This window comes from Lagenorhynchus albirostris, chromosome X (genome assembly GCF_949774975.1).
Source record: "Lagenorhynchus albirostris chromosome X, mLagAlb1.1, whole genome shotgun sequence".
Taxonomy (NCBI): domain Eukaryota; kingdom Metazoa; phylum Chordata; class Mammalia; order Artiodactyla; family Delphinidae; genus Lagenorhynchus; species Lagenorhynchus albirostris.
Genome location: NC_083116.1, coordinates 120,344,508 through 120,372,335, shown reverse-complemented (window position 1 = coordinate 120,372,335; position 27,828 = coordinate 120,344,508). Strand labels below are relative to the sequence as shown.

Here is a 27,828-nt window from a genome sequence, read left to right as displayed (position 1 = left end):
GTTCTTTAGTTAACGGACCATAAATAATGATACATCTCAAGTCTCTGTAGAAACTACTCAACTCCGCTGTCATAGAAAGCACCTGAAGGGGAGCAGAATATGCCGCCCCAAAATGTGCCTCTTTGGCCTGAGGATTATTTTGAGCTGATTTTCTTTTTTTTCTTTTTTTCTTTTTTTTGTGGTACGCGGGCCTCTCACTGCTGTGGCCTCTCCCGCCGCGGAGCACAGGCTCCGGACACGCAGGCCCAGCGGCCATGGCTCACGGGCCCAGCCGCTCCGCAGCAGGTGGGATCCTCCCAGACTGGGGCACGAACCCGTGTCCCCTGCACCAGCAGGCGGACTCTCAACCACTGCGCCACCAGGGAAGCCCTAGCTGATTATTTTTAAGAAACAAAATATTCAGCAGACACAGGAGACTCTCCAGAAACATGGTAGAAGCTACTCTTTTGTAAAGGATATTTACATTTTTAAGGGAAATCTCTATTGGTTAACATCTCCCTCTCTGTACCAGGAAGAGAAGGATGACACTACATCTCCAGAAACTCTTCTCCATGGAGAAGGCACCCACTTAAATCTGCATAACCTGACCCTTGGTGACCATGCTTCCTTTCCTGCTAACCTTCCATAACTGGCTCCCTCCCCTCTCCAACATCTGTCTTCTGTCTTTAACTAAACAGAAGACATTTAAAGTGGTGGCTTGGGGCCATTTCAGGGACTCTTGCTCAATTTTTCTGCGTCTCTCCCATATATACAGGAGGTATACGTTATTATTAAACTGTCTTTGATTACAAGGTTCCCAGCTGAGAACTCAGAAGGATACAGAGAGAAAACGATTGTTTCCCTCTACACAACTATATCTAAGTGTGTGACCTCACTATGATGCAATAAAACTTTCTTTACAAAAACAAGTAGGAGGCCACATTTATTTATTTGTTTGGGGTGTCTTTTGGGGTTTTTTTGTTTTTTGTTTCTGGCCGCGCGCAGCATGCAGGATCTTAGTTCCCCGACCAGGGATTGAACCCATGCCCCCTGCAGTGGAAGTGCAGAGTCTTAAGCACTGGACCGCCAGGGAAGTCCCAGGAGGCCAAATTCAGCTTATGGCCAGTAGTTTGTCACCCCCTGCCTTCGAGTATTCCACTGCCTAATCCATCGTTCTGCCCACCTCCAATGTTCTTTCCCTACAACCTGTTCTCCTCACTGCTAGCAGAATGGTCTTCCTGAAATGTCAACCTGACTGTGATGGAATTTTCCAGAGAGGTATGGATATCAAACATCTTCTTCCTCCCACTTACTATGTCATACAGTTCTAGTCTTTAGTTTAGTACATGGCAACCCAGGAAAACAAATACATCACCTAGCCTCCTTCACAGTCAAGTGTAAATACACAGCAAGTCCTGGCCAATGAACTGTATGTAGAAGTATGGTGTGGGATTTCAAGGAAGACTCCTGACAAATTAGGAAGTGGTTCACTGACCTGGAGGGGAGATGTGATGGGTGGAATGTCAGCAACTATCATGAGGATAGAAGTCAAGCAGTGAAAAAGACAAATAAACAGAGTTCCTGGTGCTTTGTGGTAAGGAACTGCCATTCTAGTCTAGACTGCATATTGCTGTCTTTTCTCTATGTGAGAGCGGTAAAGATATATCTCGCTTAAGCAAATGTTGTTTTGGATTTTGTGTATGTACAAACACAACACCAACTGATATATTAATGATGTGTCATTCTAGGCTAGTCATAGGAGGGCTTTCAGTTGCAAGTAACAACAACAAAAAAAACAAATAGTACCTGGAGGAAGCGTCTCCTGACTTCGATTCCACAGTCCAAGAGATCAAGGCTCGCCTAACACTGGCCTTTCTCCCATAGTCAAGATGGCTGCCACAGCTCCAGGAATACAACCTCATTAAAGGCAGAAAGAAACAGCCAAGGGACCTGCCGGCCACACGTTATTTTAATCAGGAAAGCAGTAGCTTTCGTAAAGATCTCCACTGAGGTGCTCTGCCCTTCCTCCAGCAGCAAGGGAGTCTGGGAAAGTCAATATTAAGCTACGTGCACATCTACCTGGCACCTATGGTAAAGGCAGGCAAGAGTGCCTGGGGATACTAGTTTAGCCAACCTCCAGTGCCTAAAAACCTTGTAATCGTTACCTGTATCCCTGAGGATAAAGGCTCAATAAAAAATTCAGCCTTCCTATGTCTTAGAAGTGCTTCTCAGGCTCTGCTGAGAATCCCCTGGGGTTCTTAGCAAAACACAGATTCTGAATCAGCCAATCCGGGGGCTGGGCCTGAAAGTCTGCATTTCCAGAAAGTTCCCAGGTGATGCCAGTGCTACTGGTCCTTGGCACCATACCTGGCATAGCAAGGGCTGACAAGGACTTCATGATCTGATGCCTGCATTATTTCCACAGCATCATCTTTTTTGCCTCTTCCCCTTCTACTCTCAACTCCAGCCATGTTTTACTTTCAGTTCCCTGGAAGAGTGGTGACTAACTGCTGACTGCCTCACATGCAGTACCCTCTGCCTGAAACTCACTCCCTGCCTCCTCTGCTTCGTCCTGTGAATTCTTAGTCATGCATTGGGTCCTGCTGGACATCACTTCCTCCAGGAAGGTTCTCTGAATGCCACTACCCTCCCCTCAGAGGTGGAATTTCTTCCTCACTTATCTTTGGATCCCCAGTGCCCAACCCAATGCCTGGTACACTGTGGATTCTTGAACAAATACATGTTGAATTAATGAATCAATGAATGAATCAAAGAAATGATGTACTATCTACAAGACAAATGCTGTATTTTAGCGGGAGTCTTCATAGCCAGCTTTCTGATGGATAATAGCTATGAATTATCATGCCAAAAAAACAAAACAAACAAAATTATCATGCTTTTCCAAAGGCATGTATTCCTTTTAAAAATTAAATAGAAGTCACCAACAAAACCACTAAAGCTAACCTAAATCATCTTATTTATTTATATATTTTTATAAATTTATTATTTTGTTTTATTATTATTATTATTATTGGCCGCATTGGGTCTTCGTTGTTGCATGCAGACTTTTCTCTGGTTGCAGTGAGCGGGGGCTATTCTTCGTTGCAGCGCGCGGGCTCTAGGGCACAGGCTTCAGTGGTTGTGGCATGCGGGTTCAGCAGTTGTGGCTCACGGGCTCTAAAGCACAGGCTCAGTAGTTGTGGCGCACAGGCTTAGTTGCTCGGGGCCCTGTGGGATCTTGCCAGACCGGGGCTCGAGCCCATGTCCCCTGCACTGGCAGGCGGATTCTTAACCACTGTGCCACCAGGGAAGCCCTAAATCATCTAATTTAAAGGTGATGAAATGTTGAACATGATATAAAGACTTCAGAACAATTTCTTACTATGCTGCAATTACTTGATTCAATGCATTTTTTCTTAGTCGAACTTGCTCCAAATGAGTACTACTGAGGACTGAAGCCAGTCTACTGGTCATTACTCATCCATATAAGTACAGAAATGGAGAGTAAGCATTTGGAAACCTTTTTGCCAACTTCATAGAGTAATTTTGTTTCATTTGAATCTAACCATTAAAAAATTGGTTTGTATTTTATGTCCTTTTGTTACTTTACTTTTTTTAAGTAATTCATTTTTATCGTGTTTCAGAATGTCTTGGTTCACAATGGATTGGAAATGTTTTCAAAACCGGTTTTCTCTGCAAATCATTTGGGGGCCACTTCGAAGTTTTCTCATCTGGGTCAGATCTAAAGCAGTGGTTCTCAACTTGGGGGTCACCCTGCCTCCCAGGGAACACCAGTCAATATCTGTAGACATTGCTGATCCTCACAACTGCAGAGGAGGGGCAGGTTCTACTAGCATGTAGTGGGGAGAGACCAGGGACGCTGTTCAACGGCATCCCACAATGCACAGGACAGAGGGCCCCCCTGCCCCCCAAGAATGACCCAGCCCCAAATGTCAGTAGTGTGAGGTTGAGAAACCCTGATCTAAAGATCTAAACCCACAATCTGAAGCCAGTTTAGGGCCCAAAACGTTTTTTTCCTGTGCCTCTTCTCAGCTGCTGAGTTGCTTCTTCCCATCAGAACCACCAACGGAAAAGTCACATGCTCACAGGGTTAGATTTGATAATGATCTTCTGCCCTTCTTCTTCTTTGTGTCAAAGATTCTTCCCTCTTCCTGACACCCTTGATTCCTTCGAGGCAGAGCAAAAAGAGAAGCACAGTCTGATGATTTTGCTGCAACAGGGCCTCGTGACTCTTTTCCCCTCTCATCGGTGTTTTTTTTTTTGTTTTTTGACAGCTGGCTCTTTGGTTTCTCAATCTTGCACTTAGAATGTGTGCGAGCGCTAATGTGAACGCAACGCTTAGATGTCCATGTTACACAAAATTCTCTGCTGATTCTTCTGGCAACCATCTCGAACAGGACTAAGTGAAAACTCTTTTCTTGTTGGACTTGTAGTTGCTGTTTAAGCTTCGTTGAATATAACTTTCCAAACACATGTCAATAGGCTCTCACAAGTTTTGCTGAAGAAAAATAGGAAGCGATGGATCTAAAGTTGTTCATGCTTATTTGCACTGCTCCGAGAAATCATTTCATTTCAGAGAGTTTTCATTCAATGACCTGATCCTTTTTTCACTCTGGCAGGGTCAATGACTCTGGCGATAAACTTTGGCAACTGGGCCAATGCATGTGAACAACTCAACCTAACAGATTTCCTGAAGTTCCTGGAAATGAGGTCTTTGCAATCTTTACTGAAGCTCTTCTTAAAAATAATCTGCCCTCTGCTATTGCCTGGTATTTTTTTTTTAAATAAAGAACATGGTTGATTTTACTTTGTTGATTTATTAAAATGCTGCTTATAAAGCTTATATTCCATAATAAGAGTTCTGACTGGGATGCTATAATAATAAGAACTAATACTTTGGGAGAGCTCACTATGTGTGGGTTACAGTGCTAAGCACTTTAAATATATTATCTCACTTAATCATTGTGACCAACCTACACAAGATGTACTATCATTGTTCCCTCTTTACCGTTGAAGAAAGTGAGGCACACAGAGATGACAATAGTTGGCCAAGCCTATAAAAGTAGTGAGCGACCGGGCTAAGATTCCAAGCCAGGCGCAATGGATCCAAAACTGCAATTCTACCCATCTCCCCTGTCTTGCAAGGTGAGAGTCACTTAAACAAGAATTGCCAGTAGAATAAGAAATTGGAAGGTATGATTTGTGTGCTCTCAGGCTGGTCATGAGAAGCACCATGAAGAAACTAATGTAAATAAGTTCCGTACCTTTAGGAAATGCATCTTACCCATCCTTGTCTCTCCCACAGCCTTGTTGGGTACCATAAGAGTACCTCTCACAGAATGAGCGGGCAGTCAGTACTGGGAGCGTTGCCCCACACTAGAAGCTGGTCACTCACATCCTTGCTCTCCACTCACTCCATCTTCACCCCTCTGTAATTTGCAAGCCTGGTCTGGAACCAGTAGCTACGAAACCGGGCATTCTCTCCCCGGGCAGACCCTGAGGACAACCCATGAGCCACAGTCACACATCTGTGCTACGCTCTGTCACTATCTCTAGCTGCCTGTTCATCCTCAGCAGGGATCGTGGAAGCTGATGTTCAAGGTAGATTAAAAGACAAAATCTTGAGCACCTTTGCTGTTCAGCCGTGGGATGGGCAGTCTCAGGCCCCTTTCTGCAGAAGGGGGGAGGGATGCTGAACAATGGTTAGGATTGCCTCCCCTCTGTCCTGGTGAGCTTTTCATTCCTTCAAGTCAACGTATCTAAAGTTTTTTGTTTTTGTTTTTTTGGTCTTTATTTTACTTATTTAAAATTTTTTTTTAATTTTATATTGGACTACAGTTGATTAACAATGCTGTGTTAGTTTCAGGTGTACAGCAGAGTGATTCAGTTATACATACCCATGTATCTATTCTTTTTCAGATTCTTTTCCCATTTAGGTCATTACAGAGTACTGAGCAGAGTTCTCTGTGCTGTACAGTAGTTCCTTGTTGGTTACCCATTTAAAATATAGCAGTGTGGGGCTTCCCTGGTGGCGCAGTGGTTGGGAGTCCGCCTGCCGACGCAGGGAACGCGGGTTCGTGCCCCGGTCCGGGAAGATCCCACATGCCGCGGAGCGGCTGGGCCCGTGAGCCATGGCCGCTGAGCCTGCGCGTCCGGAGCCTGTGCTCCGCAACGGGAGAGGCCACAGCAGTGAGAGGCCCGGGTAACGCAAAAAAAAAAAAAAAAACTGAGTAAAATATAGCAGTGTGTACATGTCAATTAAAGTTTCTTCCTCTCTTCTCCTTCATGTCGTCAGGACTATTTGTAGCTCAGCAGTCTCAAAATTAAAATCGCAGATCAGAATGAGACCAAAGAGTGAGAATTACTTTTCAATGCCTCCCAGGACAGCCTGGGAACTTGCAGAAATGCAGATTCTCAGATCCCACCCAAGACCTACTGAATCAGACCCACTAAGGGTGGAGGCCTGCAATCTCTGTTTTTAATGTTCGCCTGGTGATTCTGGCATGGATTCATGATTCTCAACCCCGATTGCATATTAAAAGTCACCTTGGGAGTTTTAAAAGTCCCAAATTCCAGGCTACATGACAGACTAATCAGACTTTCTGGGGCTGAGACATATGCGTAAGAATCTCTTAAAGCTCTCCAGGTAATTCCAGTACGGAGCCGAGGTTCAGAACCAGTGGGTTTGCACAGGGTTCCTCAACTGTGACAACACTGACATTTTGAGGCAGATCATTCTTTATTGTCGGGGCTCTTCTGTTCGTTGTAGGATGTTTAGGAGCATCCCAGGGCTCTGTGCAACAGCACCCCTCTCTCAGCTGTTACAGCCAAAAGTATATCCAGACATTAGCAAACGCCCCTGGTGGAGGAATGGGGGTGGGGGCAAAATCACCCCCCGCTGGGAATCACTGGGTTAGAGGTCATCATTCTCTCTGCAAGACCGATTATAGGCCAATGCACAACACAATTATCTGCAGGGCTTATTTAAAAAGCAGATTATTAAGCCCCAGCAGGCCTCCTGAATCAGAATCCTCCAGGAAATCAGGCAGCTTGAGCGTCTGAAATTCTCAAGTACCTTCAAGGTGGAGAACAACTGAATTGAGTATTTCTTCTTAAAGGCAAATTGAATTTGATGTCGGTACTTAGGAAAGCAAAATTCGGCGTGTCTGGAATCCTTGTTCCTGATCACAGGTGGAAGTGAATTGATTTATGTTTCTTCCAAACATTCCAGCTTAGCCAGACAGAACTACTTGGAGAGTTTAGCCATGTCTCTGATGTGCAGTGAGATAAAGTAAAACTCTAAAATTTCCATCTGGGCTTCCCTGGTGGTGCAGTGGTTAAGAATCCGCCTGCCAATGCAGGGGACACGGGTTTGAGCCCTGGACCAGGAACATCCCACATGCTGTGGAACAACTAAGCCCGTGCGCCACAACTACTGAGTCTGCGTTCCAGAGCCCCCGAGCCACTACTACTGAGCCTGAGTGCCACAGCTACTGAAGCCCGCACGCCTAGAGCCCGTGCTCCGCAACAAGAGAAGCCACCACAATGAGAAGCCTGCACACCGCAACCAAGAGTAGCCCCCATTTGCCGCAACTAGAGAAAAGCCCACACACAGCAACGAAGACCCAACACAGCCAAAAATAAATAAAATTTATTTTAAAAAAATTTCCATCCAGTGACAGTAGTGTCATGTTTTGTGTAAATGAGTATTTCAGCATCTGCACAGTAACTTTTTATAGAGATTCTTGACTGTTAAAGGACATTTACTGTGAATGTCGATTCAGACATCTTGAAAGTCACAAATTACAGGGCGAGAGGAGTTTGCAACACTGATTCCAGTTTATTTAAGGGTATGAACAGCACTGATGACCATTTTTCTTAACAATTCTGGTCCTGGGTGTTCTCTTTATGGATGCTATCACCCCCTTAATTAATTTTTTAATATGTTTGGAGAGCTTCTCGGCCATGTTCCAAGCACGCATCTACTTCTGATTACTTTTGCTCTGTCCATTGACTGTGGGTGCATGAAACATGCTTCTTGGTTTAATAAGAGTTGGCTAGGCCTCATCCTCCAGCTTCTGCCCATAATGTCACTTGGAATCATTCCTTCATTCACTCACTATGCAGGGATAACTGTAATAACAAATAGATGCTTTTAGCGGAGCTTCAGACCTCTGACAAAGGCGTCATTTTTCTTTGGAAATTACCAAAGACTTTACAAATGAGGCGGCATTTAGGCTGGCCTTACAGGATGAGCGAGAATTCATCAAGCAGCCAATAGAGGTCTTTTTCGAAGATAAATCTTACATCATAGAGTAGATGAGAATCTGTTTTTGTGTCTCAAAGAGTCCACAGTACCGTGGCCTGAAACTAAGGGGGCCATTTTCCCAACGATTAACGCCTCTTATAGGTACATTTAGAAACATAATTTCTCCCAAAGAAGAAAACCAACCGGAGAATGAAATATTCCATAACTTGAAGTGTTACAAAACCAGACAACAGGCCCCAAATGAAGTGGCTTATGCTAAGCTCCACATCACCAACGCAAGAGTTAATTACAGTTTTAGTTCTCCCCAAAATGGAATCTTAAACCAATCAGGAATCACCTGATCAGCACTAGTTAGGTCATCTGCCCGAAAGGAAAGTCACCTTGCAGTAACCTGCCTGCTTTTCTCCCCTACGTAACTTCCTTGTTTCTATTCCCTTCTTCCTGTAAGAGTCATTTTTTCATTTTGTACAGCTCCTCAGAGTTTTCTATCTGCTAAATTGGACGCTCAGTTTGAATCACTGTTGCTTAAATAAACTCAAATTCTTTAATAAGCCTCAGTTTATCTTTTAAGAGTTCGAACACAGTCATGTAAAATTCCAAATTAGGCCAGAAAAACCCCAAATAAAACCAAATCCACCAAAAAGGCCATATATGACTCAGAAATTCATTTCATTCCAGCCTAGTGATTCTCAGCAGGGGGCGACTGTGATCCCTAGGGAACATCTGGTAATGTCCGGAGACACTGTGTGCATTCACACCTGTGGAGTGTGTGGATCCTAGAGACGCTGCTAAACATCCCCCGGTGCAGAGAAGAGCCCCACCAGCCCCCATACAAAGAGCGCTCCAATCCAAACGGTCAACAGTGCTGAGGATGAGAAACTCGGTTCCAGCCCACACCGTGTGGCAAAGGGGACATTTATTTAAACTGCCGTGCTTGGTCGAATGGAAATCAGTCCGGCTCTGCTCTTTGTTCCTTAGACGGTTTAAATGATGACATGTAAAATTTACCTTGTTCCGCCCTCACGGCTGCACAGTTCCATCTATAAACAGGGTCCTCGTGAACTTAGGACACTGCACACTCATGTGAACTTACTAATTTGAGTTGAGGAAAAATAAGGTAAGAATCCAAGAGTGGAGGGAGAGCATCGTGACTCCAAGGCTGGGGGCCCATCAGTGTTGGCGCAACATAAATATTTTTGAAAGTACAGTCCACCGCGAGTGCATGTGTCTAGAAGAGAACTGTTTCATGTGGCTGTAAGAAGAAGCAAAGTTTTCTAAACACAGCCTGTATTATTTGAAATGAGTAGCCTTACATTTGTGCCAGGTAGAAAGAGGGCAAGAATTTCATATTCAGTCAGCAAACATGCAAAGAACGGGGGGGGGGGGAGAACAAGAGTGTCCCTGTCTAAAACTCTATTTTTCCGTTTAGTAGTCGCTAACCACATGTGGCTGTTGAGTACTTAGAATGTGGTGAGTCCAGCTTAGATGTGCTATAAATATAAAATACATACCGGCTTTCAAAGACTTAGTCCAGAAAAAAGAACGCAAAATATCTCAACAATATTCAGTTTGATTACAAGTTGAAGTAATTTTTCAATATACTGGGTTAAATAAAATATATTATTAAAATTAATTTGGCCTACTTTTTAATGGGGCTACTAGAAAATTTTTAATTTTGTATATATATATAAAATATACTAATAAATTATGTATTTCTATTGGACAGCACTGTTGTAAAAGCACACATTTCTTCCTGCCGTTGCTTCTAAATCCTATTGTGACGCTGCTCCTGAAAAATCTGAGAGTTCAGATTTCTAACAGGTGTGTCCTTCAATCACCAGGCCACTGGTTCTCAACCCTGGTTGCACATGGAAATCACGCTGGAGACCTGTTAAAAATTACTGATGCTTGGACATCCATCGGCAAAAACAAAGCAACAAAACTCTAGACCTAAATCCCACATCTTATACAAAAATTGACTCAAAATGGATCAACAGAGTTCAATGTCAAACTATAAACTTGTAGAAGAAAACACAGGGGAAGAGCTTCAGGATCTAGCGCTAGGCAGCAAGTTCTTAGACTTTATACCGTAAGCGCCATCCATAAAGGGAAAAATGGATAAATTGGACTCATGAAAATTAAAAGCTTTTGTTCTGTGAAAACCCACTGAAGAAGACAAACTACAGACTGGGAGAAAATACTGGCAAACCGCATATCTAGACTACCCAGAGAAGACTCAAGCTCAACAGTAAAAACACAAATCATCTAATGAGAATATGGGCAAAAGACATGAACAGATATTTCACTGAAGGAGGATACAGAGACGGCAAATCAGCACGTGAAAAGACATTCAACAACATCAGCCATTAGCGAAATGCAAACTAAAACCATTGCGCTGGAATCTACAATGATCTCAATACAAACTTCAATTTTAAAAAGTACTACCACCCCCCTTCCCATCCTCCCACTCCTCTAGACTCTGATTTAAGTGGTCTAGAGTATGGCCCGGGCATTGAGAGTTTAAAATCTCCCCTCGTGATTTTAACGTGTGGCTAAGGTTAAGGACAATTCTTCGGGGATGAAGAATGTCGCCTAATAGGAATTGATAAAATAGAGCCTGATTGGAGGTGAGGGAAGGTTCTGACTTGGAGCTTTCTGATTGAGGGTTATCTTCACACTGAGTCCCCGAATACGAGAACGCGGCTTGTTCTCAGGATGTTTTATGTTCCAGCATTAATGTCTAGCCAGAGACACAGCTATTTCTATCCACTGGAAAGAACAGGATTTGGGCAAACTGACCAGGTGGGATTAAATTGTGATGCCTTCTTATATTCTCTCACCTTCTGAAACCGAGCGGGGCCCTGTGAGGCTCCCAGGCATGGAGGCCTCTTTTTGGTCCCCCTTTCTTGTAGGCAAGACACCAGCCTCCATGACCTTCCCTGAGTTCCAAAGGACACATTAGAACAGTTCCTAATCAAGAGAGGGACAGCCAGGAAAACACCTGAGGCAAGATTAAAGGGACCAGAGAAGCTCATCAAGGTTAGAAGACCCACCATCTGAGACCCTGCACACACCCTCATCTTGTCAGCAACCCCACCCTTGGGAAGCATTGCTATAAAACTCCTCCTCAAATCCTCCTGGGTTGGGACACATAGGTTTTCGAGGCAGGAGCCTGCCGTGTCCCCCTTTGCCTGGCAAAGCAATAAAGCCATCCTTTACTACTTCACCCACACCTCTGTCTCCAAGATTCGATGTGGCTCTGGTGCACAAGATTCACCCACACCTCTGTCTCCAAGATTCGATGTGGCTCTGGTGCACAAGATTCACCCACACCTCTGTCTCCAAGATTCGATGTGGCTCTGGTGCACAAGATTCACCCACACCTCTGTCTCCAAGATTCGATGTGGCTCTGGTGCACAAGATTCACCCACACCTCTGTCTCCAAGATTCGATGTGGCTCTGGTGCACAAGATTCACCCACACCTCTGTCTCCAAGATTCGATGTGGCTCTGGTGCACAAGATTCACCCACACCTCTGTCTCCAAGATTCGATGTGGCTCTGGTGCACAAGATTCACCCACACCTCTGTCTCCAAGATTCGATGTGGCTCTGGTGCACAAGATTCACCCACACCTCTGTCTCCAAGATTCGATGTGGCTCTGGTGCACAAGATTCACCCACACCTCTGTCTCCAAGATTCGATGTGGCTCTGGTGCACAAGATTCACCCACACCTCTGTCTCCAAGATTCGATGTGGCTCTGGTGCACAAGATTCACCCACACCTCTGTCTCCAAGATTCGATGTGGCTCTGGTGCACAAGATTCACCCACACCTCTGTCTCCAAGATTCGATGTGGCTCTGGTGCACAAGATTCACCCACACCTCTGTCTCCAAGATTCGATGTGGCTCTGGTGCACAAGATTCACCCACACCTCTGTCTCCAAGATTCGATGTGGCTCTGGTGCACAAGATTCACCCACACCTCTGTCTCCAAGATTCGATGTGGCTCTGGTGCACAAGATTCACCCACACCTCTGTCTCCAAGATTCGATGTGGCTCTGGTGCACAAGATTCACCCACACCTCTGTCTCCAAGATTCGATGTGGCTCTGGTGCACAAGATTCACCCACACCTCTGTCTCCAAGATTCGATGTGGCTCTGGTGCACAAGATTCACCCACACCTCTGTCTCCAAGATTCGATGTGGCTCTGGTGCACAAGATTCACCCACACCTCTGTCTCCAAGATTCGATGTGGCTCTGGTGCACAAGATTCACCCACACCTCTGTCTCCAAGATTCGATGTGGCTCTGGTGCACAAGATTCACCCACACCTCTGTCTCCAAGATTCGATGTGGCTCTGGTGCACAAGATTCACCCACACCTCTGTCTCCAAGATTCGATGTGGCTCTGGTGCACAAGATTCACCCACACCTCTGTCTCCAAGATTCGATGTGGCTCTGGTGCACAAGATTCACCCACACCTCTGTCTCCAAGATTCGATGTGGCTCTGGTGCACAAGATTCACCCACACCTCTGTCTCCAAGATTCGATGTGGCTCTGGTGCACAAGATTCACCCACACCTCTGTCTCCAAGATTCGATGTGGCTCTGGTGCACAAGATTCACCCACACCTCTGTCTCCAAGATTCGATGTGGCTCTGGTGCACAAGATTCACCCACACCTCTGTCTCCAAGATTCGATGTGGCTCTGGTGCACAAGATTCACCCACACCTCTGTCTCCAAGATTCGATGTGGCTCTGGTGCACAAGATTCACCCACACCTCTGTCTCCAAGATTCGATGTGGCTCTGGTGCACAAGATTCACCCACACCTCTGTCTCCAAGATTCGATGTGGCTCTGGTGCACAAGATTCACCCACACCTCTGTCTCCAAGATTCGATGTGGCTCTGGTGCACAAGATTCACCCACACCTCTGTCTCCAAGATTCGATGTGGCTCTGGTGCACAAGATTCACCCACACCTCTGTCTCCAAGATTCGATGTGGCTCTGGTGCACAAGATTCACCCACACCTCTGTCTCCAAGATTCGATGTGGCTCTGGTGCACAAGATTCACCCACACCTCTGTCTCCAAGATTCGATGTGGCTCTGGTGCACAAGATTCACCCACACCTCTGTCTCCAAGATTCGATGTGGCTCTGGTGCACAAGATTCACCCACACCTCTGTCTCCAAGATTCGATGTGGCTCTGGTGCACAAGAGGCTGTACTCTTTGGCACAAAGATTATTTTGAGAGACAGCAGGCACAGGAGACGTTCTGAAGACAGAGTAGAAGTTACCTTCTTGTAAGGGGCATTTACATTTACAAGGGAAGTCTCTATTCGTAAGGGGGTCTCCCTCTGTCTACCAGGAAGAGAAAGATGACTAAATCACCAGAAACTCATCAATGGAGAAGGCACTGCCTTAGTAACAAAACTTACCCTTGTTTACCGTGCTTTTCCTGGTCACCTCCCATAACTGGACTCCCTCTCCCACCACTTTTCTTTTGTCTTTAGCGGAAGGTGGTATTTAAGGTGGTGACTTAGGCCATCTCGAGGCCACCTCAAGGAGTTACTCATCCTCCTTGGGTATTTCCCATGTATACATGAGGTATACATGTCAATAAACTTTTCTTGGTATTTCTCTTGTTAATCTTTTATCACAGGGTCTCAGCTAAGAACTCGGAAGGGTTGAGGGAAATTATTTTTCCTCCCCTACAGCAAGGAAATTTGAGGATCACTGTTTTAGGCCACTGGCTCTCAACCTTGCCTGCAAGTTGGAATGACTTATGGGACCTTTTCAGTATCCTGACGCCTGATAGCCAAAGACCCTGATTTAATCGCTCTGGGGTGCGGTCAGGTCAGCTGGAGTTTTAAAGCTCCCCGAGGGCTTCTAACATGGAGTCAAAATCGAAAACCACTAGTTTAGGTATTCATCTTCGCTTATCTTCAACAACGACATCCTTACGGAGCAGGACCCTGTGGAGCTCCTGGGCACGAAAGCCCTTCCGTGTCCCCCATTTCTTGATTACAGGCAACAGGCTTCATTCAGCCCCCCTGACCTTCCCTGAGTGCCACCAGGTCGGTGCTAATTAGGGAAGGAAGGGGATGCAGAGACAAGGCAGGAACAATCAAGAGAAACAACAGTGCAGCCTTGGGGCAGGGTCCTGGTTCCCCTCAAGGGACACACACACATAACAATATCTTTGAGCTGTTTTGCAGATGCTGAAACTCCACCAGGTGAGAGAAGTTCACTGCATGCTGCCCACAAGCACGCAGACCCCAGACCAGCTGGAACCAGAAGGTTGATGATGCTGCCGCCCGCTTACCTCCCCACCAGCCAATCAGAAGAACGTCCACGAGCTGATCACACCCTCTGTGAACCATTACTATCAAACTGACTACCCCCTCCAGGTGGGGACACACAGTTTTGAGGGCATTAGCCTGCTGTGGCCCCTTTGCCTGGCAAAGCCATAAAGCTATTCTTTTCTACTTCACCCAAAACTCTACCTCCAAGATTTAATTCGGTGTTGGGGTACAGAGGCTGGATTTGGCTTCAATATCAGCTGTGTTTAGGCACACAGGATTCAAGAGTGAATGCTTTCATAGGTAGGAGAAAACTTTACAGGCTGGGGGGCGGGAGAGAACCCGGTCTGTTTCTCCAAAATCACTGATGACCTGTTTTTAAGGCTGGGCAACTTTTGCCACTTAGCCTCATTAGCAGAGCATAGCACAATATCCCCTTTCCCTTGTGAAATGGATTCACCTATCCTGAGCTCACAAGACCCTTCCCAACCACCCATCCAATGGCCGTGTAAATTGCCTAAGTCAGTGGTTCTCAATTTGCTGCGTTTTAGAATCTCCTGGAGACTTTTAAAAAATACCGATGCCTGGCCCCCACCCACAGATGGCCTGATGTAACTGGTCTGGGGCGCAACCTGGGCCTTGGGTTTTTGTTTTTGTTTTTGTTTTGCCGTGCCGCAAGGCTTGTGGGATCTTCGTTCCCCAACCAGGGATTGAACCCAGGCCCTCGACAGTGGGAACGTGGAGTCCTAACCACTGGACCGCCAGGTAACTCCCAGGGCCTTGGGATTTTTAAGAGTCTCCACGGATCCTAAGGTTCAGCTAAGTTTGAAAACAACTGATCCAACTGAGGTTTGATTTAGTGTTGGGAAACTGACTTTGCACCAAAAGATCCTACCAAAAATAGCCAACAAGGTAAGCAGGCATGCAGAATGTGTCGTATGTTCAAGCTAAGGACTCCTAAACAATGTGGTGAAGCGTTCATAAACGCAACAGAGAATGCTTGTAGGTGAATCATTCCTGGGAACACCTTATTCCAAATCTAAATCGCCCCCTCCCACAGCTAAGAGCCCTACAGTGTGTCAGAGTCTCTGGCATGATCTACGCAGAGTTCACGTGCATGCCCAGTTCTACAGATGTGAAGGCAAAGTAGTTCTTCTGCAAAACAGTGACTCTCAACTCATCTACTCTCCACCTCCTGGTGGGCCAATGTTATACCAACATCAAATGCAAATTAGAGATAAACAACTTTGAGTCCTAACTGCCTCTACCTCATCTCCCGAGGGGGGCTGGTGTTTGTGATCACACGTCCGAAGCGGTGTGCCACCTGCGGACTGTCATTTTCATCAGACGTGCCTAACGACAGCTACATTTTGAAGCTGTCCGCCAGCATTCACTCCTAGGTTCCACAGTAGTGGAAGACATTTTCCCCAGTTAAAATATCCTCTCTGCCCCTTTTCAGAGGACACTTTCAGTTTCCAGATGAGCATCCGAGAGAAGATGCCACCCCTGGCAGCAATCTTTAGGGAGATTTGGAAGAGAAGTTTAACTAAATGTCATAAGAGAGAATCGGGTGTTTTGCACTGTGGTTAAAAGTCCATCCTCTGCCTGCAAGGGATGAATGCCAGAAGATGAGCCACACCGAGTGGGATGTGAATGTGAATAGCAAGGAACAGCATGTAACAGGGGCCTTCTGAACCATGGCTAAAGGCAGACAAGTGGGATGAAATCTCGCTGCCTCAGATTTTCTTGGGCTGAGCCATCTGGAAGCAAACACACAGAACATCTGGGAGACACTGTGGTGGTTCCGCCCAGCTGAGCCCCCTGGAAGCTCTCACCACATGCAGATAGAGATGTGGACTCGAGGAAAATGCGGGTTAGAAGGAAAATGTTACTTCTAAACGTCCCACTGGTTTGACATGGTCCTCCTCCCACACAAAGGGCAGTCTGTCCTGGGGTAAACAGATGACTCAACCAGGGAATAGAATGACTCTGTTAGGTTCAGCCGGGAAGCTCAGGAGATTCTGCTGGCAAACCTGTGTCTCCAGGTTACAGCCAGAAATAGAGAGACGAGAAGCAATTGCATTTCATGAAGCCCACTGGCTTTTCCGTACTGAGTTTCAAAGTCCAGTACAATTAAAAATCTATACAAGTGGTTCTCACACTTCAGCGTGCATCAGAATCCCCTGGAGAGCCTGTTAAGATGCACCCCCAGTGTCTCAGTGTTTCTGGTTCTGCAGGTCTGTGCTAGAGCCTGAGAATTTGCATCTCTAACAAGCCCCCAGAAGATGCTGATGGCCCAGGGATCATACTCTGCGAGCCACTGCTCTGGGGACAACTCTGGGTATTTTTTAACCACAAACGATGACTTACACATGACTCTGAGCGCTTACACCCAAGTACCTCTTTCTTTGTAGATATTTGGGACCCCAGCAGGTCAAGTGAGCACAGGATTTGGAGTCACATGGAAGGTGCTGACTGTGGATGCCCGTGATGTGACTGGTGCGACAGCAACTTCTGGTTTCATATACAAAACAGCAGCTGACTGCAAAACAAGAAAAATAACATTAAACAACTGCTGGGAGCATAAAGGGAAATACCAAACCCCACATGCAGAATGCAGAGTGTGTGTGGGACTGGGGAAGGACTCAGAAGATGAAGGGATGTTATTTTGTGGATGAGATGCTCATCTTTTATATGGAAGACAGAGCAGCCTTGAGAGATGCAGCAGGAGGGTTTTGGTTATTTATTTACTAATTTCATGATTATTGATGCCCGCTGGGTGCACAGGGTTGTGCTGAGTTACACATCTGAAAGAATATCATAGTTGGGAGGTTTGTGATGTTGGGATATGGTGCCAGTGGAAGTGGAGTTCATCTTCCCTGAAGATTTAAATTTGGGACTTGACCACTGTTTATTGGTCAGCCAGAGCTGGTTTTAGTCAGACTGGCCTAGATGCAGGAGAATGGATTTAATGATGTCTCAAGTGCTATTTCTTCTTTAGGTAAAGAGAGCATGTAATGGAAAGTCAGCGCTTCAAGGGGAAGCTCTGCTATGTCTATAGCTCACCTTTCCCCATGATCTCATTCTGAGTCTATGAAAGCCATTTAACAACTCTGTAAGCTGGAGGTAACTGATAGCAAAACAATTATTGCCTATAGAAATGCAAATGGAGGGTCCATCAACTTCCCTCCCCCACGGGAAGAAGGAAGAAGCTGGTTTGATCTCTACCATTCAGCAATACCATTCTGATGCTAGCCACCTGGAGTTAGGGTGGACTCAGCAGGCTAAGGGCACGGTCCGCAACAAGACTGCCCTCGTTTCAGATGCCAGCTGCAAGTCTGGGGGTCCTCAAGCTACCAGCGCTTCTGACTAACTGGCTACAAATTCAGGGAGGCCCACTACTCCTTCATGTTTGAGAATTCATGAGAATGACTCATGGAACTCGGGAAACCTCTATACCTAAGATTACAGTTTTATGATAAAGGATACAAATGAGGACCAGTCAAATGAAGAGACACACAGGGTGAGGTCCGAGAGGGTCTCAAACACAGAGCTACTGTGTCCTCTTCCCGTGGAACCAGGGCATGTCATACTCAGCACACGTGTGTTCACTCACCAGGAAGCTCACTGGAGCCTGGTGTCCTGAGTTTTTACTGGGGTCTCATGACATAGGCATGATTAATTGGATAATTGGCTACATGACTGGACTCAATATCCAGTCCCCCTCCTCTCCCTGAAGGTCCAGCTGACATCACCTGGCTCAAAGCCCCAACCCTCTAATTACCAGGTTGTGTAACAGGGAAGAGCCAATTCTGACTGCATATTGGATCTGTTTCTTTGACTTGAACCTTTGCTTCTCGTTGCTTTTGTTATTATAATCACTGTCTATAGCTGCAAGCATACATAATAGCCTGTCACAGGGAACCCTGCCCCTCTGCCTGACTGTTAAACCAAAAGGCCTTTGTTCAACTCACACAGAGACATTTTGACCCTGCCCACCTGTGAATGGCTGCAGAAAAGAAAAAAATTAACACATCCCCTCCTAGTTCGCAAGATAAACGGCCTTTTTACTTTACTTCCCCACCTCCTCCCCCTCTCTGTTCTATAAAAGAAACCGGTGTCCAGACCCCAATAAGACGATTTTTCGGGGACCCTAGTCCGCCATCTCTCGATCTGCCGGCTTTCCGAATAAAGTCGCTATTCCTTGCCTCAGCACCTCGTCTCTCCATTTATTGGCCTGTCGTGCAGCGAGCAGAGCGAGCCTGGATTCGCTAACGGTTGGTCTAATCACATGAGTCGTCTCCTTAGCATAAACCCAGTTGTGGTCCAAGGACCCACCATGAATAACAGATGCTTCTATCACTCAGGAAATTCCAAGGATTAAAATTTCCCTCCCAGGAACTATAGGGAGTCAGTCCCCATTTGCATATTCATTTTAATATTCTTGATCCATAAACGTGTCTGTTTTTCAGATGGGCGGTTTAAGTGGTTACAACATCACTGGGTTCCTTTGTTTTTAGTTTTAAAACTTAGATATCTGTAGCGGGAGGACACTTGGAACTGATCTTGGATCACCCCATCATTTTGTGGTTAAGTACCCAATGCCAAGAGATAAGTGACATGCCCTGGGGCCTCACAGCCAGGCGGAGCTGACCTGGTGTTACCGAGACCAAGCTCGCTCTGCCCGCCACATGACAGGCCAATAAATCAGAGACGAGGTGTTGAGACAAGGAAGACGACTTTATCCAGCTTTGGAAAGCCGGCAGACCGCAGACCGAGAAGATGGCAGACTACAGTCTCAAAATAACCGTCTTATCAGGGTTTGGATGCCAGTTTCTTTTATAGCAGAGAGGGGGAGGAGATGAGGAAGTAAAGTAAAAAGACTATAAGATTTGCAAATATCTCCTGGAATAGCCAGCCTCGGGGAGGGGATGTGTTAATTTCTTCTTGCCTGTAGCCATTCACAGGTGGACAGGGTCCGGATGCTTCCCTGAACAAAGGCACTTTGGTTTAACATTCAGGCAGAGGGGAAGAGTTCTCCGAGGCAGCCATTATGTATAGACAGTATCCTTTTAGTGAACCAAAGCGATGGGAAGCACAGGTTAAAGTAAAAGAAACAGATCCAACACGTAGTCAGATCTGTCTCTTCCCTGTTACACTGGGATTGGAATTTCTGCTTCCAGACTCAGACTCTAAGTTGTGTTTGTAGAAGGGAAAAATAATTTTCCCTCTGCCCTTCTAGGTATTGATTCTTGGCTGACAGCCCCGTAATAAAAGACAGATTAACAGGATAAAAACAAACAGCAGTTTAACAGCATGTATACACCTCCTGCGTACATGGGAGAGACCCAGCAAAACTGAGTATCTGCCCGAAAGGGCCCGAGCCACCACTTTAAATACCATCTTCAGCTAAAGACAGAAGATGTCGGGTTGAGGGGAGTGGGTTAAGGGGAGGTTTTCAGGCAAAGCACAGTAAACAAGGGTAAAGCTGTTATGCAGATTTAAATTGATGCCTTCGCCACTGATAGTTTCTAGAGATTTAGAGTCACCCTTCTCTTCCTGGTACAGAGAGGGAGACGCCTTAACAAATGGAGATTTCCCTTATAAATGTTAACGTCTCTAATAAAAGGGTAACTTCTACTCTGTTTTCAGAGCTTCTCCTGTGTCAGCTGTTTCTTAACAATAATCAGCTCAAAGTAATCCTTATGCCAAAGAGGCATATTTTGCGGTGGCATATTCTGCTCTCCATGTTCCTCATGAACAAAGTGTTCCCCTCTCTACCCTCCCCCAGACTCCCTGAAGAGAACACCACCCAAGGCCTGATGTACTCCAGTTAGGAACTCTGTTCGTCCTGACTCTTCCTTTAGATCAAGAACTTGTAACCGAGCAGGACCCCATGGGGGCCTTCCCCCACGTCCTCTGCCTTAGCTCCTCTCTGAAGTACCTAGAAAATAGCATTCGATGCACATTCCCTGAGTTGTTTTGCAGATGTAAAAGAACCCTCCCCCTCTCCAACAAATGGAAGAACTACTTGACGACCATGAGCACAGAGCCCCAGGCCTCCTGGAGCCTAAGGACTGATGATGTTAACCCCTGTGACACCGCCCTGCTACTGCACCATCAGCCAATCAGAGAACTGTGCACAAGCTGATCACAGACCCTGCGACACCACCCCTCACCCGGCTTTTAAAAGTGCTTTGCCGAAACCCTTCGGGGAGCTCAGGGCTTTTTAGGGCCCAAGTCACCTGTCTCCTTGCATGGCCTTGCAATAAACCTCTCTCTGCTCCGAACTCCTACGCTTCAGTTTGTTTGGCGTCACTGTGTCTCTCGGAAGCACGTTAACAAACCCCTTGGCGGTGAGTGTGGGACCTCGTCCCAGTTGGCATCTACATTACCTAAGACAATTGCACTGGCACGTGGAATGTACTTAAAACTGCTTACAAATATATAAATGATACTTAATACAAAAGCACGTAAGTGAATAATAGCAAACAATGATGATTACCATTCATAGGACATTGGCTATCTGCATGCAAATAACTTTCCTTGCACTAACACATTTAAAACTCACATCAACTCCACAGATTAGGTACCATTATTATTATCGCTACTTTACAGTTGAGAAAACTGGTTCACAAAGTTTGAAAAACTTACGGAGACAGAAGATGGCAGAGCGTGGTCTGTTTGCTTCTCGAGTTGAACTCAACCTCTAGCCCAGCAGTTCTCAAACTTGAGTGTTCATTAGGGTCAGCTGGAGGGCTTGTTAAAACACCTGGGGTGGGTTGTGGGATTTGCATTTCTAGCAAGTTCTCAAGGGATAATGACGATGCAGGCTTAGAGTCCACAGGTGAGCCACTGCTCTAGGCTTTGCCCGCCAACCCTGAATAAAAATAAACACAAGGCAACACAATCTAAGAAGAAATGCAGGCCAAGTTTTATACACCGCGAGCGATCTTCTTGTACATTTTACATTTTTCCCAAGCAGACAGGAGCGACCCAGGTCTACTCTTTCATTGTTTTTTAAGCATATGATGGGATTGGGGCGGAGCGTGAAATTAAAGGAAGGGATGTCTTCTAGTGTTATTAGGATCTTTCAAGAAATGGGAAAAATGCCAGTAACCTATTTCTGTGCAGATTTCAAACCTGAAATACAGGACTGCCTTCAAATCAGAACATTGTATCAATTATGTGTTCTGAGGAAATGATACAGAGAAACAGAAAAAAATCTGAAACTCTTTTTCTTCTATCCAAGCCTGTGCCAAACAGGAAGAAGGTGCTGGTGGCGGTCGTGGGTACCTGCAGTGGCCTTTAGGGGAAAAAACAGTCATTGTTTATCAGCCCAAGCCTTTTGTAACATAGCCCCCAGCTGTGACATCGGGGTCAGCTGCTGCTCTGCTGACCACGGTCCACACAATACCCCTAGTCTTTTTCAGTTTCAGGTGAATGGATCTGGACTGTTGGATTAGCTATCAAACACGCCCTGGAACAATCCTTTAAACAAGCGCCCACACTGACCAAGGAGGAATCTTTGGAGAGGAAGAGTGGGCCGTTTAAAGTGGTGGTTCTCGAACTTCACTGCAAAATGGCATCACGTGGGGAGCTTTTATAAATCCAAAGCCCAGGCCCTAGCCCAGACCTATTACGATACAATCTCTGCAGGTGGATTCAAGCATTAGCTTTTTTTTTTTTTTTTTTTTTTTTTTTTTGCGGTACTCGGGCCTCTCGCTGTTGTGGCCTCTCCCGTTGCGGAGCACAGGCTCCGGACGCGCAGGCTCAGCGGCCATGGCTCACGGGCCTAGCCGCTCCCCGGCATGTGGGATCTTCCCGGACCGGGGCACGAACCCGTGTCCCCTGCATCGGCAGGCGGACTCTCAACCACTGCTCCACCAGGGAAGCCCAAGCATTAGCATTTTTGAAGCTGCCCAGGTGATGCCAATGTGCACCCAAGCCCAAGCTCACTTCTAACATTTTAAATTGCATAGGATTCCCCTGGGGATCTTGCTAAAATGCAGATTCCAACTTAGTAGGTCTGGGGTGGGGGGCCTGAGATTCTGCATTTCTAGCAAGCTCCTAGATGGAGCTGATGCCGCAATGTATCTCAAGTGCAAGAAAAGCAGCAAAATGACTGGCAAAGTTGTGCTCCATTGAATGCAAAGATCTCCTGTTGCTGAGACCCTCCTGCTTGCCTGGAGTCAGAGCAAACCCCAGATAATGTCAGGAGGATGTCTGCTGTTCAGCCCCATTGAGCGTGTTAATATCCTGTCTTTGGCGAGGAGGCAAGGAAACTCCAGAAACAGCTGAAATGCTAATTTCTCTTACCTAGCCTCACTGCATGAAATGCTCCGGATTTCCTGGTATAGAATATCGTGCCCCTCTGGATAGACTGATGGATTCAATGAGCCCTTAGCAATCCTATGTTTAGCACTGCTCAGTGAAATCAGATTTCAGAGGACATGATATTCTTCCACGTGATGTGCATCGGCCTAAGCCTTGCAAATGAATTTCTAAGTCGTCAGGCATTCCCCTTTCCCTCCACCACCAAAATTCTGTGAAATGTGTGATTTGCATTGGACATGTTATTCAGTGACATCCCCCCCCTTTCCTTCCCACACTAGCTGTTCACCAAATGCCATCATCTTCTTCCCTACTGGTCTACCAATCACAGCCTCCTTTGCTCTTAGGTATGGTCATGTGGCTGGATTGTAGCCAATAGAAAGTAAGTAGAAATAATGTGCGTGGCATGCAGACCAGGCCTATAAAAATCTCTCCCCATGTGATCTTTTAAGTGCTCTCCCCTCTGCCAACTTTGTGCAAATGAGTTCAGCAACTTGGAAGCCATGTGTTGCAGATGGCAGACCCACAAGATGGAAAGGGAGCTTCCTGCCGATTAGGAACGCGTCTTTTTGACTTTATGGAGAAATACAGTTCTTTTGTGTTTGAATCATTCCACCTTTTGTAATTCTTTACAGCAGCTAGCCATATTTTAATTGGTATACCTTGCAACCAACACGGTCTACCTTCCATGGAGCAGAACTTGGGGATGTGGAGAGAGAACCATGGGGCACCCAGGTCACAGCATAGCCCCCATCCCATCCTAGAGAGCAAGGTATTTGTCGCAGGACTGGAAGAGGGTCTCTTCCTCCTTGTGGACCCCTATTGCTATGCCTCTCTGCTGCTAGACTGTTGCAGTAGGGCTTGGGAGGGTCCCTCTACTAAGAGGAGAGTATGGGGAGCCAAAGAAGGAGCAAGGAGAAGCTGATTGCTTAGGTCTACTTCTTGTGTTGGTTTTAAGAATGAGAATGATGATACATGCACCAACAATGTCCACAGCAGCACTATTTACAATAGCCAAGACATGGAAGCAACCTAAATGTCCATCAACAGATGAATGGATAAAGAAGCTGTGGTACACATATACAATGCAATACTACTCAGCCATGAAAAAGAATGAAATAATGCCATTTGCAGCAACATAGATGAACTTAGAGATTAATCACCACACTAAGTGAAGTCAGTCAGACAAAGACAAATATCATATGATATCTTTTATAGGTGGAATCTAAAAAAAATGATACAAATGAGCTTATTTACAAAATAGAAATAGACTCACAGATATAGAAAACAAGCTTACGGTTGACAAAGGGGAAAGGTGGGAGGATAAATTAGGAGTTTGGGATTAGCATATACAAACTATTATATATAAAATACAGGAACAACAAGGTCCTACTGTATAGCACAGGGAACTATACTCACTCTCCTGTAATAACCTATAATGGAAAAGAATCTGGAAAAGAATATCAATATAAATAATTAATATATATTAGTTAATAATCAATATATTCATTTTAACTGATAGAATGATTAATTAATATATCATTTATTAATATATTAAGAATATGTTAGTAATATTATAACTATTATAATTTATAATTATTAATTATACAGCAAACAATAATTAATAGTAATTATATAATTAACAATAAGCAGTGATTAATTAATAAATATTACTAGTTAATATTAATTATATAATTAACATATGGTTAATTAATATATATTTATATATTCTTTTTCAGATTCTTTTCCATATATAATATATATATTATATATATATAACTGAATCACTTCACTGTACACTTGAAACTAATATGACATTACAAATCAACTATACTTCAATTAAAAAAAAGAGGGCTTCCCTGGTGGCGCACTGGTTGAGAGTCCGCCTGCCGATGCAGGGGACACGGGTTCGTGCCCCGGTCCGGGAAGATCCCACATGCCGGGGAGCGGCTGTGCCCGTGAGCCGTGGCCGCTGAGCCTGCGCGTCCGGAGGCTGTGCTCCGCAACGGGAGAGGCCACAACAGTGAGAGGCCCGCGTACCGCAAAAAAATAAAAATAAAATAAAAATTTAAAAAAAGAATGAGAATGATGAAAAGACGATTCACAGACTGTCCAAGTAACCTCACCAGAGGAGACAAGGCAGGGATAATAACAGTGATGGTGATGATGATGACGACAATGATAACTAACACTATTCAGGGGTTATCACGTGCCACCACTGTTATACAGTTTTACACAGATTGTCTCATTTACTCTCCACAACAACCCGATTATTAAGTACTATTAATATTCTCCTTTTGCAAGGGCAAAAACAGAGGCCCAGAGAAATGAACTTGACCACTCTGCAAGGGGCAGAGCCAAGAGCGAAGGCAGTCTCCCTCCAGATCTCAGGCTTGTATCCACTGAACTAGGCAGTTTCAGGGTCTGGGAGAGGAGATCCAACCACCAGTGGAAGGGGGTGTGTGTGTGTGCGTGTGCGTGTGCGTGTGCGTGTGTGTGTGTGTGTGTGTGTGGTTTCTCTTCTCTCTCAGGAATGAAACTGCAGCTGAACAGAGCAGGTATCTGGCAGAATCAGGGAACCCCAACAACTGGGGAACCCTCAACACATGTGGCACAGTCATAAGAAGAAGCTCTCAGGGAGCTCACACCTGGCCAACTACGTGGTCTATTTTTCACGACTGCTCCTGGCTGAGACCCAAAATAACACCTTCAAACATAACCTTATGGGAACCTTAAATGAATTAATGCATGCAGGCATCTGAAGAGGCTCATTTTCTTCTATGCCTGTTTCCTTACACTTATCTGTATCCTCATAATTCTTGAATTTTAGTATCTTGTAAAAATTTAATTATACAGGCAAAAAGTGTATGCAATATATAAGCATCTTTGAGGATTATAAAATGTACATCTGTGTACGCACCACCAAGCTGAAGCTAGAAGACATTCCAGGATCTTTGAAGTACCTTCCCTAGTCTCATATTTTTACTCCCCCACCCCCAAAAGGTATTCAAAATTATTTCAGTCATTCCCTTGCTTTCTTTTTTGCCGTACTCCAGGGTTCCTCAGTAGCAGCACTATTGGCATTTTTGATGGGATAATCTTTTGTTGTGGGGCGCTGGCCTATGTTGTTATGAGTTGAATTACACCTCCCCAAGGATATACTGAAGTCCTAACTCCCAGTACCTCAAATGCGACCTCGTTTGAAAATAGGGTGGTAGTAGATGTAATTAGTTAAGATGAGATTATACTGGAGCAGGGTGGGTCTTTAATCCAGTAGGACTGGTGTCATATAACTCTACATACATGGAATCATACGTGTGCTCTTCTGTGACTTGCTGCTTTTTTGATCAGTGTTATGTGTCTGAGATTTACCCAGGCTGGTGCATGGAGCTGTCTATAGTGTATTCATTTTCTCTGCTGTATAGTATTCCACAGCATCAATATGCCTGGTTCCCCATTCCTTCCATCTGGGGAAAAGGTGGAGACAGGGAAGTTTCTGAGCTCTCTCCTCTGCATTATGGGTGGATTTCTTGTTCACTCTAACCCTAAGGGTGAAGCTCTTCATGATCCTACCCTTATGGAGGGTTCTCCTATTAAAGTCTCTACCTTAGTATTTCCTAAGCTTTATTTTCTGCTCCCTGGGCCCCATGAAGCCTCTAAAACAGAACTTGGGGGTCATCAGACACCCTCAGGATGAAAACCAGGTAGAGCCCGCCTCAATTCTTGAGATTCCCACTTTCCCTTCCCCTTTGACCTTTATAGATTTCCTTCTTTCTTGCCAGCCTAGGAAGTGCATTTGAAAAGCTCATTTTTCCAGAACTATGATCAGGACTCTTAGAACTGAAGAAGTGTGGTTCTTCTCTTCCAAGAAAGAAGAAAAGCAATTCTTGGAAATGAACTCATCAGTCTGGTAAACCATAAGAAGTCTTGGAGTTGAACACTGAAACACCTCAAGAAATGGTATGTTTACAGCAAACCATCATTGTTCGTGTCGCATAACGAGATCTTGGGCCATCTATGGAAGACTGATCCTCTAGCATTTCCCTCACCCATTGCATTCCCGTTCATTACTTAACTGCATAATTCCACCATTAAGCACACATCCATCCCTGAGCCTAGTTCCAGACAAATCCCCTTTGCTTTATGTAGAGAATCAGAAACATTGAGTTAGAAGCATCATCTGCATTCTTAGCCCGAATTTCCAGAGGTCACATGCCCCCTCCTCTGCATTCTCTTGAGATTTCTAGGGCCATTCTATACTTTCCGGGTCCAGTCATTCTACTGTAGAAATTTCACTACGATGACTATGAGACCTAAAAGCCGCACAATCATGCCAGAAGCCAGTTCTGGGGCATCCTTTCCTATCAAGAGATTTAAATGCAAAGCCAGAGGCAAACTTTTATGCAAAATGAATAAAACAAAACCAGGTTGGGGAACAGCAGGGCATGATTGCAAATATTCTGACATATTCCAAATGCCAAAAGCCCACAAGTCTAATTTCTACTCCACTGGTTTATGTGTCTTTCTGTGAGAGGTCAGCTGCTTAATAAACACCTGCTACCTGGCCGCGGATTCTCAGAGATCTCTTTTGGAGTTGATTAGACCTCACGGGAATTCAGACACACTCTCAAGTTGAATTCAAGGCCGTGTTTAACTCCTTTCCTCCCTCTCTTCCTTGAACGCCAGCGAGCAAGCAGGTGACAGATATCCTTTTATTCCCACAGCTTTACTGAAGTACAATTGACAAATAAAATTGTCAACTATTTAAGGTGTACATCATGATGATCTGATACACGTATATACTGTGAAAGGATTCCCCCTATCTAATTAATGAACATGGCCAAGGTGATGGACATCTTGACGCTGCCACGCATGCTTCTGCTGCCTTGATCAGCTGCAAAGCACCACTAGGGCCGTTCC

General features: G+C 45.3%; 1 long non-coding RNA gene across 1 annotated transcript in view; it reads right to left on the bottom strand.

Annotated features, from left to right (window-relative positions):
• The window catches only part of LOC132513465 (uncharacterized), a 51,525-nt gene extending 30,076 nt beyond the window's left edge, over window positions 1-21,449 (bottom strand). Inside the window, exons 1-2 of the long non-coding RNA XR_009538480.1 lie at window positions 21,229-21,449; window positions 16,975-17,116 (exon numbers count right to left, since the gene is read on the bottom strand). This is a non-coding gene — a long non-coding RNA (uncharacterized LOC132513465). The remainder of the gene's footprint in view (window positions 1-16,974; window positions 17,117-21,228) is intronic.
• Window positions 21,450-27,828: the final 6,379 nt, after the last annotated feature.